This window comes from Coturnix japonica, chromosome 7 (genome assembly GCF_001577835.2).
Source record: "Coturnix japonica isolate 7356 chromosome 7, Coturnix japonica 2.1, whole genome shotgun sequence".
NCBI lineage: Eukaryota > Metazoa > Chordata > Aves > Galliformes > Phasianidae > Coturnix > Coturnix japonica.
The window spans coordinates 18,220,869-18,241,395 of record NC_029522.1 but is presented as its reverse complement, the minus strand read 5'-3'; the positions used below and the strand labels follow the sequence as shown (position 1 = coordinate 18,241,395).

General features: G+C 39.9%; 1 protein-coding gene across 1 annotated transcript in view; it reads left to right on the top strand.

Moving 5' to 3' along the window:
* Positions 1 to 361: 361 nt before the first annotated feature.
* The window catches only part of CCDC93 (coiled-coil domain containing 93), a 63,305-nt gene continuing 43,139 nt past the window's right edge, over positions 362 to 20,527 (top strand). The window contains exon 1 of the mRNA XM_015868733.2: positions 362 to 899. The gene's annotated coding sequence lies outside the window, so the exon portion shown is untranslated. The remainder of the gene's footprint in view (positions 900 to 20,527) is intronic.

Here is a 20,527-nt window from a genome sequence, read left to right as displayed (position 1 = left end):
GATGAAATACTTCTTATAAGGCTAACGCTGCTCCCCGAGCCCAGCTGTCTCGAGCACCTGACTGCAGGGAGTTGCACATGTGCTTCACTTTATTGATGAAGGCAAAAGGAGACACAGCTCATTACTCCAGAAACCACGTTTTCATCACCAATTTGTGGTCTCTTGGGAGGAATGTGAAGCAGGCAACAATCTGCTTTAACCTTTCTTCACAAGTAGACGAGGCCTAACAATAAACAAACGTCATTTATTGTATACGTGGGGAGATAAATTGGAGCATAATGCTGCTGCGTTCATTACTACATTTATTTCTGTATCATATTTATTATTATTCCTCGCTGAACTTTTTCTGTTCTCATTGCACTGATATTTAATGCAATTTAAAAGTGTTTGCACACAGCCTTCATCCAGGCTTTCATTGCAAATGCTTTGCTGAGCTCTCCATATTCCCAGGCTGATTCACAGAGGTTCAGTGCAATGCAGGTCCCATTTCCAGCCCTGGGTTAATGCTTGGATAGGTTGAAATTTGTTACTGTGTTTACTACAACTGTGGTATAACAGTATCTTCAGTGATAAGTGTAGTTTCTCTGTGCTGATACGTTCTGAGAAACACTGCCAGAACATAGATAAAGGAGAGCATATGGATCTGTAATAGACATAATAAAAATGGGAAAGGAAGAGATTTACAGCAACAGAAACCCATTGTGGTTTGGATGAGCAACGAATGAAGTTTCAGATCATTCAGCTTTGGTTTCATCTAATTTCCTCAGTAACTCCTACTGAGCTACTTGCCTGAGGCAGAGTGAAGGGGACCAGAACTGTGGGTCCATGTGGGAAAGCCTGACAACAGAAACTTGGTGTACATGAAGTGTGAGCATTAGAAAGCCTGGCATATGTGGATGGTGAGTACAAATGATGGCTTTCTTTTCCCCCCTTCTCTTGACATATGTATTGCCATGTGATGATTTGTCTGTCAATAAGATTGGGTTAGCTACAGCAGGGCCTATAAGATTACAACTCTTATAAAAAATAAGCTGATCACGTATGAAGTATTAACTATTTTAGCGGAAAGTTATTAAATGTGAAAAAAACAAACAAACAAACAAAAAAAAAAAACCACCACAAAATAGTATTGGTTTAAAACTGCCATTCCAAGAACTTTATTGACATGGCCAATATGAGCTAAAAATTAGCTAAAGACTTAGTCCTTACACCCATCCGGTTATGCTAGAGGGAACAATGTTTGCACAGAAATGAGAGGAACGAGAGGGGAAAGTAAAGGAAAGTGTCTGACTAGGAAATTAACAAAATAGATACATCAGCAGATAGATAGTTTTGCAAGCAAACAAGGCAGGCATGACTGGCAGAGGAGTATCATTTGCTCTGCCTTTGACTGGGATTGCTATGGAATATCATGGGAAAAGCATTTTTTCTGGAAGCAATACGGGGCTGTTCATTGTGCTGGCCGCAGAGCACGACAATACAGCATATTCTGGATTTAATTTGGGGAAATAAATATTTTGTGGATATGATAAATCTGGCAATGGAAAGCACCGCAAAGTCCATACAGAGCAGAGGAGCAGCCACGTATCTATAGAAAATTGGAATTGCGCTCATATCCCTTAACAGCTACTTATAGAAGCTGGTGTTTTGTTAGGGCTCATGTGGGCTGGTTGCATGATTCAAGACAAGACTGCCTACCTGAGGGTGTGGGACTGTCAATGAAAGGCAGTGGATGAGAAACACTTAAAGAACGGGTGCACTGATCCTGAGTATCTCTGGCATCCCTTAGGCAGGACACTTTGAGCGTGAGCTGTGCAGGATGGCTGACAACTGCAGTGTCGTAACATCAAAACCCATCTTCTCCTTATTCCAAGTTCCAGACAATGGCACTGAGTACCGCTGTTACTTGGGGCCTTTTGCTACTACTGCAAAAATAAAGTTGTAAATTACAGATTTTTTTATTTATCCAAAAATTCTTCAGGAATATAAATCCTCCTTCAGAGCCTCCTTGGAAGCTCTCCATGCATATAGAAGGCTTCTAGAAGGCCTTCAGAAATGAAGAATTAAAGAACTGGTGCCTTTTATTTCACCAGCTGAGGCTGCTGTCTTGTCTCTTTTATTATCTCCAAAAGAAGGCATAGTAGCCATCCTCGTTAGCACACAGCTGGGTCACAGGCACCACTCAATGGCTGACAAGTCCTGCAGCATATGGAAGGCTCCTTATGCACAAAGGGGCAGTGTACTGTGAATGAGTCCGGGGTCTTGGCAAGAACACAGCACACAGAGAACTTCCATAAGATTGATTTTCCAATAGGGTTGGCATTTTAGAGAGGGAAGGGAAAAGGAGACAGCAGCAACACGAAACCATCAGATCGCATGCATTCTTACATATGAAAAAGGCTTCTGCTTATCTCAGGGTAGCAACAGGATGCACAGTTCCAGGGCTGATATCAAAGGCATGTTTTCGTTTGCGTTATTTGTTTAGCCTCTTGCAAAAGATGCTGGGCTGTCAGCTCCAGAGGCTAAAGTCCTTTGTTTATCTTCTGAAAGGTGCAGCACGAGTTTCCCTGTATCACTGTGCCAGTGTGGCTCTGCCCTGATCTGCTTTCCCCACTCATTCAATACTTGCTAAAATAGATACCTAGGGAGTATGTGCTGCCAACCATGGTCATGGTTCCTGCGATATGGAGCCCAGCCCACTCGGAAGTTTACTGAGATAACCTCACCGCATCACATGCCAGAGAGCTTCATGCAGCTGTAGGACTATGGCATGTAAATAAGATATTGAAAATGCAATGCGAAATAACCCTCATCATGTTAGAATACATCCAGCTATGGGATTTAGAAATTAAAGATTTCCTGTCATGTTGTTACAGTGCCATACAACATCTAGATTCAGTAGACAGGCTAAACAAAACCGGGACATTGAACTTCATCAAGATGTTGTTTCTGCAGTGAAAAATTCTGGTCGGTAGCAAAGGCAGTGGAGAAACTGAAGGTATGCATGGAATATATATGGGTATGTTCCAGCTCTAGGTGTGTGTGTCAGAAGTGTGTCATTAGCTGAAAGTGAAAATAAGGTCAGTGCAGATGAATTAGTATATGGGAAAAGGGCAAGAAGGAAATTCATGTCAAATCAAGTTAAAAATAGGTGGCTGAGTGGGTAAAAACAGTATGAGAAATGCAAACAGGAAAAGTGCAATGTCTGAGAATTAAAGCAGTCCTGCACAGAAAGTTAAAGCATTTCATGAACTGGATTGAAAATATTTTACATGTGTGTGGCACTGAAGGTAGAAGGAAGTGGTTTCTCTATTGATGTGTTTAATGTTTGTTTTGGTGCTTTCTAATTTCTAGATGGCTATGAAATTCAGGTCCTTTCCCTTTCTCTTTATCTCCTTCTTAATCCATTTATGGAATCTCAGATCCACAAGGAAGCAAAAGACTCTAGCAATGGCATTTGGAAAGCTCCAAGTATCACAAGACTTGCTGAAAGTCATAAGTGAACAGTGGCAATGGTTATTGCACCTGATAATACTGACCTTATTTCAATTTACACTCGGTTTGTAGGGATACAGACCTTATATTTATGCCTATTGAAAAGTGACAGCAACTAATTTTAACTGTTTTCAAAAGAGGGCAATAGCACACATCCTTATTTTGATAACCAGTATACTCATGTGCACTTCACAAACAAGAGAGAGCAGCAAGTTCCTCTGCAGCTGGTAGAGAGAAAATGACTCCCCCTGCTCATTTGATGGGTCTATTTTAAGTTTTAAAACATTATCATCTGGAGAAAGCTGCTGCTTTCCATCACCTGTTGCAGGGAAAAAAGATGCCAAACCTCATTTAGATGTGTAAGTTTTAGACCTCAGAATAAGGAGATAATGGTGTTATCCTGTGTAATTTGCTAAACAGTGCAGGTTATCTGGGTCAACACTGAGGAATGTTCATGTTGCAACCAGCCTTGGATTGCTGTATGGGGCAGCAGTCACTGCTGGCACTGACACTGCTGTGAAGGACACATTTGGAGCAGTTTGAAAAGCGTCTGTTCCTCTTAGCCAACAGATATCTGTAAATCTGCAGTGACAATTCAAATACCAAAAGTTTTTGTTTCCAACAAATATTTCTATTTTGTGGCAATTTGACTTCCTCTGAAATTTGACCTTTCCCTCAGACAGTACAGAGCGCAAAATGCAAAAATAAGCGAGCCAAGAGCTTGCTCTGAAACTACCCAGCACTATCAATACCAGCTGGGGGCTGAAAGGACAGAGCACAGCCCTGCTGAAAAGGACTTGGGGGTATTGGTGGATGGCAGCTGGACATGAGCCAGCAGTGTGCCCTCACAGCTCAGAAAGCCAACTGTATCCTGGGCTGCATCAAAAGCAGTGTGGCCAGCAAGGCGAGGGAGGGGATCCTGCCACTCTGCTCTGTGCTGTGAGTGCTCACCTGGAGCACTGCATCCAGAGGTGGAGTCTTCAGTACAGGAGAGATGTGGAGCTGTTGAAGTGTGTCAAGAGGAGAGACATAGATATGATCCCAAAGATGGAACACCTCTTCTGTGAGGTGAGAGCTGGTGCTGTTCAGCTGGAGAGGAGACCCGAGGGCAGCTTTTCAGTATCTAAAGGGTGGCTGTAAGAAGGAAGGGGACAGACACTTTAGCAGGGTCTGTTGTGATAGGATAAAGGAAATGGACTCAAATTAAAAAGGGGAGATTTAGACTGAATATTAGGAAAAAGTTTTTTACAAAATACTGGCACAGATTGCCCTAAGATGTGATGGATGCCCTGTCCCTGGAGACACCCAAGGTGAGTCTGGATGATATTCTGAGCATGTGATGGAGCTATAGGTGTCCCTGTTCATTGCAGGGGAGTTAGACCAGGTGGCCTTTAAGGATCTCTTCCATCTCAAATGATTCTATAATTCTATCAGGCTATCAGAATCCAACTGGGAGAGGTTTGTGCCATAGGACACTCAGGTCTCACCCCATACTCATGCCATCCTCTTGGCCCCTCCCAGTTACATTAGCACTGAAGCATCCAGAAATCCTTGTACTGGCAGCAAACCAGCAAAGCCAGGTCCTGAAGCAAGGGGCAGGTTGTGCTCCAGGCACGCAGCATGGCGCTGTGCTCTGCTGGGAACACTTCTAGCACATAGCCAGGTCTGGTGTTCGGTAACAGGATTATGTAAGGAACACTGGGATAAATGGAGCTGTAGTTAACAAGAAATTCCATGTAAGTCCCCCTGAAGCTACAAAAAGAGAAGTTTAATAATTGTCTGACTCAGCCCTATGGGTTTTTCTGAGTCACAGTATCACAGAGGCAATACCAGAAAGCCATATGCTGGAGAAAGAAAGAAGGCAGAAGAATGTAGTAATGCAAACTAACATACTTGGAATTTGTATTGTAAAGTTCTCTGGACTGAAAAGTGGAGTCCCTTTTCCTCCTTCATTCTTATTTCACTGTTTGACTATAACTTTTGTGAGAAAAAAAAAGAATTATTTCTTTATTGAGACCCACCAGTTTGTGCCAGCAAGGGGTTGCTGAGCTGTCCCAGCTTCCTGGGAATCTACTTCAGTTCCAACGTGTCCCTTTCTGATGAAAGCTGGGATCTTGCTGTGTTAAGGTTTGATGTCGCAACTAGAAGCTGGGGCATGAACCTTCTGAACTTTGATTTGAATGTAATAGTAAATGGAGCTGATAACAGGACTGGCCATATTCTGTTCTACATACTTCTTGAAGTAGAATGTTTCGTGAAGATGATCCAGTGTTTTAGCTTAAAGGTTTAATGAAAAAGGTTTGAGAAGGTTTGATGAGAAATATTTTTTGAATTTGTATGTATTTTTGTAGAAACCTGGCACAGGAGGCAGGTCCTTGTGAAAGTACATAGGACTTCATATGAAAAATATATGTACCAAGCTTCATCGCTGAAGTAGATCACTGAACTATGACCAGCCTATCCCATGTCCTGAGTTTTGTCTGACTACTTTTTTCCTAAGCTACACATTTTGGACCCAAATTTCTGCTGCCTTTGTAAATTTACCCCAGTAAGAATTTGGCTATCACATTACAGAGAGGCATAAATCAAACCTCAGTATTGTGTTTGTGTTTGCATTACTCCTTGTGGGTTTTTATTAGTCTCTTTTTTTTTTTTTTTTTTTTTTTTCCTTTTTGCTCCAGTGCTTCATTTATGAAAAAAAATGATGAGATTCAGGCTTCTGATAGTGTTTCCATTACCCAGGAATTGAAGTACTCTGAGCAGGCCACAACTTGCATAAGATAACCATGTGTACCCAAAGTGAGCTCAAGTATTTTAAGCACTGAAAAACATTAGACCTTGTGTCCCATCCTACTTACCTAGTAGACCTGAAGTGAATTAATGAATGTTGTCGAAGTACTTTCTCCTCTGGCTCTTCTCAGAAGAAAACTTTTTCAAGAACTGAATGAATTAAAATCATGGGGAGTGTTGAAGTTAAAACACAGATAAGCACAGATAGATGCATGTATATATAATTAATAATCAATTCTTGTGGAGACTTGATCCAATTCCATCAAATTAGGTTATTTGATATTTAGTTTGTTTTGAGTTTGGATTTCCAGGAAAAACCAGCAGCATGCAAAAATGCAGCAGCTTCTCAGCTGCTCCCTGTCATTTTTTGATATGTTCTTCCTGAGAGTCTTGTGAAGATCTTCCTTTCCCAATAAATTCAAAGCCGTGTGTCAGCTGCCAAAGGTAGTGTAAAAAGAAGGGAATTTCATGCCCCAGTCTTTCTGAGAGTAATCTGCTTATACAGTTTCTTGACTCCTAGCTCAATATTTCCATCGTTTTTGGTGCAACAGAATAATGGTCATGTTTTACTTGAGTTATTAAATTTTATCTATGAGTTATTAGACAGTTCTGTAGTAATTTGATGTGCTTGAAACCAGTACATGGGCCAAAATGAGTAATGTTGCATCATCAGATCATTTCTGCTGCTCCAGAAGAAGTGATCTCGCCATCATAGCCAGTATTGGTCTTACATCTTGTATCATCGGATGAAACTTGGTGTTTTGTGGCACATTTGCTATTTGCTCTCTAAGCAGAATTTTGGTTGACCTGGCTTTGTCTTTTGCTGCTTAGTAAAGAAATACTGTGCTCAAATTTTATTTTTCCTCTTCATAAATAAGAAATCTCATCCTCAATTGGCAGAGAGATGCTTCATATGCTTTACTAACATTTTATTGTCTGCCTCAGTAACAAATGTGCTGTCTATTTGGAAACACCATGGCTTCCATTAGTTCACCCTATTCATTTGGCGCAAGTGGACAATAAAGCATGCTGAATGACAGGGTGACACTGATGGCTACAGAGCTTTAGAGAAAGAAGCCATTCTGCCTCCTGCCTCTTCATCGGTTTTCCTGTATCCGAGTGTACCCTACCCCTTTGTATTTTAATGGAGGCATTGCCCTTTTGATGTATTCCTATTACTTTTCTGTAATTCGCACAGTGTAAAGCCTTGTCAGATAACACTGATTACATAATCTTTCCAAAGGGGAATGTGGGCACCAGGATCTCAAAGATTAGAACCCAGCTGCTGGGAAATGTTGATGAAATGTGTTTTTGGTGAATTATTTTACTGCCCTTCAAAGGCAATGGAAAACTGGGTGAGTCCTTTAGAAAAAAATACGTTGCTGCACTGAGCATAGATGGAAGAGGTGAGTGAGAATCAGTGTTGAGGCTAAAAATGACCAGTCTGTGTCCCAGATTAGGGTATAAATTAGTGAGATAATGTATGTTCTATGGAGAAGGAGTCAATTTCAGGTGTACTGGAAGCACTCCCTCCTTTTCTGAGTACCTACATTTTATTCCATAAATTGAGGTACAGAAAGTGATGAGAGGCTTAGGGTTGGATGCAGTGGCATTCCTTATAGAAATTGGTTCATGAAGAGTTGGGCACAAGCAGTTTGCTAAGAAGGTTTTCATGTTTTTAAAGGCAAAAGACTTAACACAAAATTGTTATAGAAATATACACTCCAGCCAACACATCGCTCATACTGCAGGTGATGTCTGCCTTGTGATCAGCCACTACCTTGAGCAGGTCATATCTATCAGACAGCTCTTTGAGAGAGATGGCATCTTTTCTCTATGTGTGAGCAGCAACACGACATCTAGAAGCTTATGGCTACATTTCTAGGATCAAACTGTGAAGCTCTTATCTGTGGTAATCAGCCATTGCTTATCCAAATGACCTCTGTTTGCAATACAAACAATAAACAATAACAACAAATAAAGACAATGCATCTCCTTGGCTGCCTCCCTTTTCTATTCCATAAGAGACATTCAAGTACCTCAAGATGGATAAAGGATATAATACAGATGTATTGTGCTTGGAAGTGGTCGTAACAGCAGCACACGCAAGGTAGCTGTAAGTGAACTATCCTGAGGAATGATGGTAGTGTGTGCTCAGAATGTTACATCTCTCCTCCTAAAATTACAGACTATTTACAACAGCTCTTGGTCGAGTGGGGATTTCTTTATGTTGCTGCATGTCCAGATAAATGTTAAGTATGACGTCATGGCGTATTGCTCCATCTCTGCTTGAAGTTACAAGTGGTGAGACATGCAGAACTTTCTTTTGTGACATTCCATCTACAGATACGTGTGAATTGATAGAAATAACCTTTTGTAATACCCACAATTTTCTGTAGTTCTAATTTTTATTGTGCCTGCTGCTTGAAAGATGATAAGACTTATTCATAGAATTCACACTCCAGTGGTTTGATAAATATATAACAGTCTGAAAAGGAGTTTCTTGGTGCAGCGCATGTTATTCATCAGGTCTTAGTTTTCCTTGGTTTGGGTTCTAAGGTTTATTCTTTTATTATTTTTATTATTTTTATTTGACATTTTCGTCTGACTTCTCTGATCCTCTCCTTACCAGAATCTACAAGGAAAAATAGCACTTGGGACTCCTAAAACTAAATATGGCGTGACAAAAAATATGTTTATATACCTTTATTATATTATCTCTTATTCTCTATCTGACAAATGGGGAGGAAAGAATATTGTAAAGTGATATTCTATAGCAGGCACCACGCTTATCAGTTATTTTCCTTTGACCTTCTGCCTCAGAAAATTAATTCACTTGAGCTGTTCGTACGCTAGAACATTAGGGAAAAAATAATGTTAGCACTAGTGAATATAATCTCTGCAGGAAAGCTGGGCAATTATTCAGTGGTCTAATCTTATCTCTTGTTTCATTTTTATATGGCAAGCCTACATTTAAAGTATTAGATATACTGTGCTTCTGCTCAGTACCTTCAAAGCACAGTAAATAAATGCTGCTAAGTGCCACCATGAGTGAAGGAGCTTATAATGAGAAGTGTGAGTAGACGTGTGTGCCATTCATCATCCTGCTCCGTCCGATATTGGGGCTCTTTTTATCAGCAGTATTCCTAGCAGTGTCATCACCTCTGGTATAAATCTTCTGTCAGTGTCTGTTGTCCCCGTGCCCTATTAAACTCATGCTCGCACATAATCACTGGATGACCTTTGGATGTCTTTCATTAACCTCCAACCCGAACCCTGCTGGCTTCTTGTTGGTAGGTAAATCTATAACATGACTTTAGCTTATGACTCAACCTTTATCCTTGCTTAATAGTCCTGCCTTTCAATTTTATTTTGTTGTTGTTGTTGTTCTGGTGCAAAAAGATAACTACAATCTTAAGCAAGAGCTTGGGTTTCAAGGGCTGAAAAACAATGTTCACCTAAGTGTCTGCTAATAGACTTTCTCCTATTTTCCACTGCTGCTTACTGAAGCTTGTTTGCTGTCAATTCAGGTGAGATGTTAGCCTTGTAAATAACATTTTTGTTTCTGACAGAGATTTGCTCTCAGCTGTTTCCTTCTTGCCATGTTCCCCTAATCAAGGGTTAGAGGTTGATTAATTCAAATTAAATTGTGCAGCTGTGACACAGTTCAGTCTAAAATCTCTGGTGCCAGAGATGACGGTAGCTATTACGCAACAGCAATAATAATAATAATAAAAGATTTTGTTCTGATAAAGTTCAATGTGGATTGGAAAGGTATTACTCCTGAGCTTTGTGTTGGCACAGTCTTTACTGTAGAGCCCTGGTCAAACTCCTGGCTTTTTCTGTTACTCATTCATTGCACTTCTAAAATGGGCCTGGTTAAAACTCTACTCTGCAGAGTGAAACATGAAAAATGGTTTCTATTTACGTACCTAACCTACTCTTGTGTGCTTGGGCTTCTTGCTGATACTCTCATTAACCCTGCTCACTTAGGTGTATGTACAGAGGTATGAGTGGGCTGAGTTATATTTCCTCTCCCTCATCCCTACCTCCCCTTGTGAAAGTTACTCTAATGACTGTTAACAATAATTAGCCCCAATTAACTAAAATTCTTAGTGGCTGTATTCCAGCAATCCCACTGATGAAGTCAGTGTCCACGAGTCAGAGTAAGTGAAAGTATGTAGGATGGCTTTTGCATTTTCTGCTAAAGTGCTGTAAATCATCCTTAGGCAATGTTGAGATAAGATTGGTTAACCGTATCTCCTCCTCAGCTTTATATATACCTTTAACAAGGACATTCTAGAAGACTTGTAGACTCATAATTAATTCAGCTAACTTGTGGAACGGCAACGTTTCCTGAACCATATAATGCATACACATTCACTAAATCCATGTCTCAATAATTCCGTTATCTAGAAAGCCAAATATAAATGCCAGTAGTTTTTGTGGTTGTTTTTTTTTCTTTTTCTTGAGTTTTTCTCTCTCCATTTCTTTTTACTGTGCTCAAGTATGGCAAGTAAATTATGCTTCTATTTCCTGCTGCAGTCTGAGGCTGTCTGCTCACAGTTGGAGGGCCCATCTCCTCTCAGCTTGTGACCAAGCAGCATCAAAATGGGGAAAATTTCAGGGACTTGGGAAGAGGCAGATAAGCAGCTTGTCTCTTTTTCGATATACTGTGTTTGATATAGGATTTATTCCTTGTTTTTGGCTGGGTTGTCCTCATTTCTACAGGTTTTTTTTCTCTCTTCATTTCTTAATATTCTCGGATGTATCTCTTTTGGATGTCTTTGCCCCTGAAAAACAGCAAATCATCACATTTTGACCTTTGAGTTGGGTGGATCAAGCTGTGGATCAGAATCTCTACAAGCACCTTCTTGATGAACCATAAAAATGTTGCATTTCCCTGAGATGTTCTGAAAGGGGAAGCATCCTTCTGTGTCCACCATGTATCTCCATCCTAAAGTGAATTTGGCCTTGTTTCACAGGTACAAGAAAAGACCAAGTTCTACCGAGAAGGATGGTGGTAGTTGAAGGGAATGTATAAACATCAAAGAGATTTGGACTTCCTTTAAGACCTTGTTCTGAATTCTTAACTCTTTTTAAGACGGGGAACTGGGACAAAGCAATTAATAGTTGTTGCTGTTGTTTCTTATGGTCAGTTCTTCCAACCCAGTACAATGCTGTTATGTACAGAATCTCTATCTCAAGATGGCTGATAGGTACGTGTACAAAGCAAGATTAATAAAATCACAAAAGAATGGGAAATAAAAGATTGGAAGAGGTTTTCAAGGTGAAATTTGGTTGAGTGCATTTGAAAACGTCTGCCAAAAAAAGTGTGTTTTGAGGAGAAACCTATAGGGTGAGGAATCTGACGTGTAGGTGGCTCAGTCCTACAGACCTGAATGGGCTCTGGTCTGGCTGGGAAGGAACAGAAGGCTTTTCACTGATGATGACAACTGAGAGGACTTGGAATGACAGCAGCAAGGAAACACAAATGAGTGGTTAATTGTGTGACCTACAGGGAGCACTGGAAGACATTAATGGGTATAAAGAGGCCATATTTTCATAAATGACCATTAGTCTTCTGCAAATGTTCCTTGAAATGTAAAGGAATGATTTTATCTCTCCAATTAATCATCCTGGAAATCCTCCTTCGTGTAATCTTGAAAACACCGGAGAGGACTTAGTATCAGCAAATGTTGCCAGATGTACAAAATGGCAGAGTAATGTGTTGCATAAAATGATTTTGGGTGGCAGAAACTGGAGAGCAAGCCAAGAATACTGCACCAACATCTGAGCTTTTCTACAAGAGGCGTTGCCAGCCTCTGGTGGGAGCACTGGATAATTTATAGGTTAACATTTTCTTTTTATGTGAATAGCATTTTTTCTCATTTATAGTTAATTAGGTTAAGCATGCATGGGGAGCGAGGGAGGAAAGACTTTCAGAGAGAATCTAAACGATTAGTAATTTGAATGAAGTAAAAGTATCTGCTGAAAGATGTAGCTCTGGAATTAAATATGTTGCTATAACAAGCCTATGTATCAGATAGGAATTTTAAAGGTTCTTAGATTAATTACAGCAGCAGCATTAAAAAAGATAGAGTGTATTTACAGATTTGGCATGTGGGTCCTTTTTGCAAGCAGCTGCTGCATTATTTTGCTAGAGGAGAAGTTATGTATCCCACCATGTCACAGGTCTGCATCTTTAGCAGTAACATTTCTTTCCTCAGATGTTTGGGCTCTCATATGGGATGCAGAGCTGCTGCCTTCAGCACAGCTGCCATAAACCAGGCAGAATTTTACAAGAAGTGCCTTATTTGAAGAATTAGCAAAAAATACATTTCCAAATGTCATATCTTCCACTGTGTGAATATATATATATACATATATATACATGTAAATATATATATATATATATATATTTAAAGCTCTCAGTGCAGTTTCTAACTAATTTTTGTCTTCCTTTGCAGGTTACCCTTAAGTGCTGGGTTGAGTTTTTTGAATGTAAGCACATAAATCTGAGATGAAGCACTTTATTTGAGGGATCTGATATATGAGGTTTCCTAGCTGAAAAGTGCAGCACTTCTGAAAATCAGGCAGAACTTGAAGCTTGATGCTAAATATAGATTTAACAGTTTATCCCCTGACACCCAAATAATTCAAGAAGTGAATGATTTATGATTTCAAGAAGTGAATGATTATTTATAGTGGGAAGCCCTGCCATCTTTATTGCACATGAGCAGTTCCACATGGAGAGTTAGTTATTCAAAGTAGTTTCATGTTTGTGCTATGCCCATAAAAGTCAGTTTCTTTTTCTGGATCTTTAAAATATTCTAAAGGGACTGAATCTGAGCCCCAGAGAAGGTCAGAGAGAGATGAGCAACTAGTTCCTTTGTGTCTAGTAGAAACATCCAGTATGTACTGGCTTACCCAGCTGCAAGGTAAGTGCATTGAGAGCCCACTGAGATGCAGCTGGGTCCAGTGAGCCCTTCACATCCCCATCAGGCTGCAACAGGAGCAGAAGTGTCAAAATTCCCTAATAAACACCCGGCAAAAGCTCTGTCAAGAGCTCTGCCTTCAGGAGAGCTGATGGTGATGCAAGCACTGTGCAGGGGTTACAGACTGCTTTTGCAGCATAGGGTTTAATTGTGCAAGGGCTCATCTATTGCTGATGTGATCACTGTGAGAAATTGTGATCCACCCTGTAGCCCACGTATTTGCCCTGACAGCAGCACTGAGCAAAGGTACTAAAGGTGCCACTGGGGCAGCAAGAGTTGGCATCTGGGGCACCATCCAGCAGCTACACAGCAGCTCAGTGGAGCACTACAGAGCTGTGGTAGAGCAGGCAGGGAGGTCACTGCTGCCTGAAGACCTGGCAAAGCAGCATGAGCTTTGCAATGTCTAACAGCTGCACCTCCAGAACATATCCTCAGCCCACCATGAAGGCAATCCACCTTGGAAACTAATGAAACCTGTCCCTCACACACATGCTGGTTATCATAGAATCACGGAATTGTTTGAGTTGAAAAGGACTACTAAAGGCCATCTGTCCGGCCCCCCTGCAGTGAACAGGGACATCCGCAGCTCAGTCAAGGTACTCAGAGCCCCATCCAGCCTGATCTTGAATGTCTTTGTGAATGGGGCATCCACCATCTTTCCAGGCAACCTGTGCCAGTGCTTCACCACTCTAATTGTAGAAAACCTTCCCTGTCTGTGTCTCCTTCCCACTTCTGTGTTGGAGTTGAGAGGACATGGGATATGGGAATACTGGAGAACTGAGTGGCTTTGCACAGCTGTGGCATCAACCCTGGGGTCTGCATGAGTGGAAGGACCAAGGCTGAGATTATAGCTGTGTCCCCTCAAGAAACAGTGATTTCTCTGGAAGAAAGTGTGTGTTAAAAAATGTAAGGGCAACACTTTTCATGCAAACAGTTGCTTTGAATGTAGATAATGAACTATCTGCCATTGGTTTTCTCTTTTCCTGGGTAGGAGGTAAAGAAGGAAAACTGGCTTTATGCTGAATGAATGCTTGTGTAAAGCAGGTCAATGCAGCCATTTGTGAGCAGCTTGCAGACACCAGGAGTAAAGGTTCGTTACATCTCTAATTTTTTTCCTCCTTTGGGCAGGTGGCCTAACAGCCCAGCAGCTGATCCTACTTTTTAAATTTAATTTTAATTGAACGCACTGCTAGAGATGCCTTAAATTGACTCTTTTTGTTTAAATTTCCTAAGGGATTTTGCCCCAAGACCTCTATCCTAGTGATAACTTATTCTGGCCAATGGAGCCAGTGTGTATTTATTGTATATCTATGTCCCTTCTCTGGCTTCTGCTACCACGAGCACTGCAGTTGCTGATGACTAGAAAATTACTCAAGTGTGAACTGTTTCACTGTCTGTCACTTTCCTCATTAGGCTACTGAGAAAATATACCTATGACTCTGTCACACACAGCCCTCATTAGGTTAGCAGCACATGGAGATCATTGCCTTTTTTAAAGATGGCTGCAGGAAAATGGCTGTGTGGCTTGATGTTCCTCAGTAATAAGTGGAAGCAGAAAAAGCCAGGCTCACTGCTTTCTTCTCTGAAATAATTGCATTGTTTGCAGAGCCTGATCAGTGCGAGGAGCCAGTCGGGAGGCAGTGAGCAGTCCTGCTCCTCACTGAGCGGAGTGGGCAGAAGGTGCTCCAAGCACTGTGCTGAAGAGATCTGTGACATGAACACCCATTTTGGGCATCTGATTTTCCTTTTGCCCGTTAAACAGGAGGAACTCTGCCAAAAGTGGTGTGTTTTCCCTTGTGTGTCAGTAAGTGTAAATCTAGATCTATCACATGTGGCTGCAGCTGGTGCAAGTGAAGTAGCAGCATATTCTGCACCCAATTCCTACTGAGGAGCCATTAGCCAAATTAGCTTTAATTAATGTGCACATGGCTTTAGACAAGATTGCCATCAAATGCTTATGCTGAGCTTCTGCTAGAAAAGGTGTGCTCAAGGACTGCATCTCTAACTAGTGCTGCTTTCTTTTTAAATCACTTCTTCTCCTGTGCAAAGTGGAGTGTGTCACAGCTTTCTGCAGTATATGCTCTGAAATCAGTCCATTAGCTCTTACGTGCTATAGAAAGATGGATGTCTATTTGCATGCTGGGATTTCTTTATCTGAAGAATGCATAAAAACTGAACAGAGCTGATCCTGAGGTGGCTGCTCCATGGCTGCTTCAGTACAGACTCCTGGTGCACTATTTTAATCTTTCATGCTTTCTTTATATGTATTCCTATTATAGCCTTGACGACCGGATGAGCATTTTCCACAAGTCCTTTTGCCCTGAATCTTGATAGCAAAGCAGGGAGCAGTGTCTGGCCTCTAGTGCTGATGATCCACCTCTGCTCAGCCATGTACGTGTTACTTCAGTAGCAGGGGCGCAGAGGACCAGCAGTGTCCTACAGTTGATTAGCTTTGTAGCAGATGTGTATCCTCAAAGGATAAGCTGATGAAAAATCTTGTGGAATTTTAACTTATTTAAAGTTGATATCCAACTCCAAATTAATTTTGATGGTGGATATCATGATGTGCTTGACTTGCTCTGCATATATTCTCTTCAATTCCATATACATATGATTCTTCTCATTATCTGTACTTACAGAATGAAATACAATTAGCAATGAGATTTCTAGAAATGTAGAAAAAGAAATGTTTGAATTTTTATTTCCCTTAAAGCTACCGTTTTTTCATTTAAGTGGAACTGTAATTTCTTTTGAGGAACAGAAGTAAAATGTCTAAAGAATTCCCTCATGGGACTGGAGGCTATGAAGGACCATTATCAAGAAAAAGAATATTTACTTGTGAGAATGTTGGTTCAGACATTGTCTGAGAACACTGTGAATGGATGCTAAGGAACATGTGAGCTTAAGGAAAGGTTCAAACTTACATTCAGCCTATGTGAAATGTGCCAAGGAATAGATGTAACTCCACTAAGTTAGCAGCTTAAGGAGGGTGGCTCTAATGTCCAACTACTGAGCAGCCATAGAAGACAAGCTAACATCTTGATTCTCTTCAGTTCTGTCAGATTCACAACACTTTGGTGTGAGTCACACCAAATTCCAGTACTGCTCATTCCAATACCCAAAGCCCAACAGGATTCCACATGGCTTGTCCAGCTTACCAGCCCAGAGAGAAGTTTTCACCCTGTGCCATAATTGCCTTCAGCTTCATAGTAGCAATTAGTTTTCCATACCTGACTCAGCTTCAAACACACCAGCTTTTCAGGGAGATAATTAATTTATAGCATTATTACTTAGTTCATCCAGATGCTTGCTGTGCCTAGGTACAGAAGACTTTTTTCCCTTCATTCTGACAGGGAATTCTTGCAGTCTCAATGAGCAATTAGTATAAGAGAGCTGTCATGAGGAGATAGAATTACTACTAAGAATATCCAAGCCCAAACCTGTAAATCTTTAATGTCTGCAACTTTACATTTTTTAAAAAATTCATTATAAGATACATTATTAACAAAGATTTTTCTCCAAAATATGCCAGCTATTAAGTAAGAGCTTTTCCTTAAAGGTTTCACAAGTTAATTTTAATAATTGTCATTTAAATTAGAAGTGTTATGTCATATTTCAGGAGATCAAAGATTTCCCTCTTACACATATGATGTTTCAGGAGTTGGTTGTTCTTTCTCTCTCTCTCTTTTTGTTTTGTTTTTTGTATAGCAGCGTTTTCATAACAAGGTACCATTTTCCATAGCTTAATTATCACTGAAGTTCCCATTTGGGCTTTCAAGGGACTGCTGGCAGCATCATTTCATCTTCTTTTTGTTAGAGCTTGCATAACATGTAAAAGATGCAATACTTTCTGCAGCTGGAAAAATAAATAAGAGTCTTGCATGAAGACAGTATATGTAACAGAGCCCAAACTGGTATCTCACTTACATGTATATAACCCTCCTTATAGAACCATAGCTTAACCAGGCTAAGGGCTTAATTGCTATTGATTAGTTCTTCCCACTGCTCTGATATCAGTCGTTACAGAAATAATCTCCATATCCCTCATTAAACATGCATCAGTTTCCACAGGAATGCATTTTTAAATAAGAAATGCTGTTTGAATATTATTGGTTTTACTGGTTGTTCAGGCACTTGGAGCTGTGGTTGCCCAATCTGTCGTAGTTAATCAACTCTCATCTCTTAACACTGGCTGCAGTTATCAATGAGTTGAGGATTAATATTCTGGGCGAAGCAGATGATAAATCATTTGTATATAATTAGTGTACAGCAAGGTTACAGCTGACATGAATTTTTATCTTAATTATGAGAGAAATTTGTTCCATTAATTTAATTTAGTTTGCATGAGTGGCTAGACACCTAACAAAGTTAATCTTACACCTGTCATTACAACATTAAGGAGAGTCTCATTTTCAAGCTGTAGACACAGATACTCTGCATATAAGGATAATGTTGCTCATTCTGATGTGAAAATAGATGATCATGGACAGAAGATATAGAGCCCACTCCTTTTAAAGTCTTCCCAAAGGATTTATGTGAGAATATTACAGAGATTCAGATTCTGTTGCCACTGTAGTGAGTAGACTAATTTTCCTTCAGTCTTCCTTCAGTACTTCCTCATGAAGACAACTTGCATTACTTACAGAGGGGAGATTTGGGGCCTTATTTTTATAAATACATATTTTAATTGCTTTAACTATATGTGCATAGTCAGCAGAAGACATGTGACAATGTCATACAACTTGTGTGACATGATATCTGCATTAATGGCGATGGGTGAGGAAACGTGCACTGCCTGCAACCCAGCCTTCATCTTTATGTGAAAAAGAATTATTCATAAATTCATCTACTACACAAATGGCAATTATGCAGGCATTTCTGAGGTTTCAGCACACTAGGTAAACCAAATTCTGCGTTAATTATCCAAGCAATTATCAAGTCTGATAAATCATATGTGATTGATAGATAAGGTGGAGCTGTTTGGGTAGCAGGATATGGTGTTCGTTATTTTGCTCATAATTAACCGAGCACCTAAATGAAAGAAGACTATTTGTGGCGTCCTTTATAAAAATGTTTATCTTTATAGATTTGTTGATTATAGTTATTTTATCCTGGTAGGATGACTTCGGAAAAAGAAAAGCCAATACCCGAGTCTTTTTACAGCTAATGAGATGAGACTGAATGCAGTGGAGACAGAAATATAACTGAAAATTGCATTCTGCACTCGCTTGAGTCCAAATACATATTTGTAATACAAGTCGGTCTGCTTCACGTCCGCAGAATAAAAATAACCCTCTAACAGAAACACTAATTGAACAGTAACTCAGATTAATGTTTTGTAATATTAGTTCACAATTATTACTCTCAGCTAGGGTCAAGAAGTATATAGTTGGATATTCTCAAAGAAATGACTGATTTAAAAACAAAGAGCTCTAATGGAATTCAATAGTGCTTTTCAGTCATTCCAGTTGGCATCTCTATTACCTGAAATGATTCACAGTCCATTATGGGAGCTTCCATGCTAATAGAATGTCTATCTTCTGTAATACAGACACATCAGGGCACTAACTGAGAATCTGTCACAATGAATTTCATCTAGATTTCACTTCATCTCTTCATGGACTGTAAAATTTGCTCTTGTACAATGCCTAAATTTACTGTGGGTAATTGAGAGAGATCTATAGATGCAGCATGTGGTAAAAAGCGGCTTTCCAGAGATCTATTGTAAATTGTGCAGATTTGGTTCAGCTGGGGAAGGATTATGAATTGCTGAACATCAGCCCTCGCTAATTAAATATTTTTGGGGAGCTCTGGAAATATTTGGAATGGATCACAGCAAACAGGGCAGTGAAAATAGCAGTCTGCTTCAAATGTCTCTCCTGCAGCTGGAAAGGCAATAAAAAGCTTTTGAAATTTAAGAAACCCCAAAAGAGAGGTAGGGAAATGAGAAGAAGGCCCCATTGCCCCTCATGACAATTACGGATCGCACCGCATAGACCTATGGTATTTTTATCTGCCTCTTGTTTACACAGCACAGGGTGGGCTGTTGCTCGCTTCATCTGACTTCCTCCAGTCCTGTAGAAAATCCTTTTTAAACAGTGCAGGTGAGTCCATTTTGAGCCTATGAATCCTAATTAGATGTTGCTGTTCTATGCATGGGCTGCTGATAAAAAATTAAAATAACGTTTAACACATGGCTCATTTTTTTCCCCAGCTGAACACCTACTGCTCTGCTCATGAAATAGGTATCCTGGGCAGTGTCAACCATTTCTTTCTTTTACTTCTCTTTTTCTTTCTTTAAAAAATAAAAAATTATTTGCTCCTATTAAAACCTAAATTAAATTATAGATGTCCTTACCAATCACAGACTTTAATATTTGTTGGCCAATTACAATTGTGATATATTCTATAGCTTTTTTCCTAAGCCACAAACTGAATAATAGCATCATGCTCCACTGCAAGTGAAGTGATCTCAGCCTTTACATTAGGAGAAAATCAGAATGGTATGACTGCAGTTCATTACTGAAATAGGTAACTGATGAACTGAAAAGACAAAGGGCATTGTTAAATGAAATGTCATTATTAGAGCTGCTCATGTTTAACAAATGTACTGTAAGTTAATTCAGTGTTTTCTCCAAAGTTCCCTGTAGGAGGTTCACCACTCATACTGATGTTCTCAACATGTTCAATGTAGTTTTATTTTCCTTGTGAAAGCAACGCTAACTAAAGCCTTAAACAAACAACACTTAGGCTGTTGCAAGCAAACGTTTCGTCAGCTTTTTATCTCCATCAGGGTTTACTTCCAGAGCTATTGCTCACTCCTGACCTCCTGAAGACAAGCCTTTTAAAGTGTTTCCAAATGTTTATTGATATTATATTTGAACAAGTGCCTTGTTTTCCCTGTAAGAAATCAGAAGGTAAAATCTGAATTTCATGGGGAAAAGATGTAGCCTTTAAGCTTCATTTCAGCAATCTATTGACTATGCAACAAAGCACTTTGGCACGTGTTTAATGTCAGGTCCTGAGGTATCTGTTTTAATATGTTGCTGAATTGGGGCCTTAAAACACAAGCAGTACCTCAGTCCTCATATTTTAAGAGCTGTGTAAAAGTAGCACTCAGATATTAAATAAAAAACATATCATACTTTCAGCATCTGTGGGAAACTGTTTGCATTGCCCCAGAGGTGATAAAAATAATTTATGGACCTCAGCATTTTTCACAACAAGGAAATGACATCAGCTTT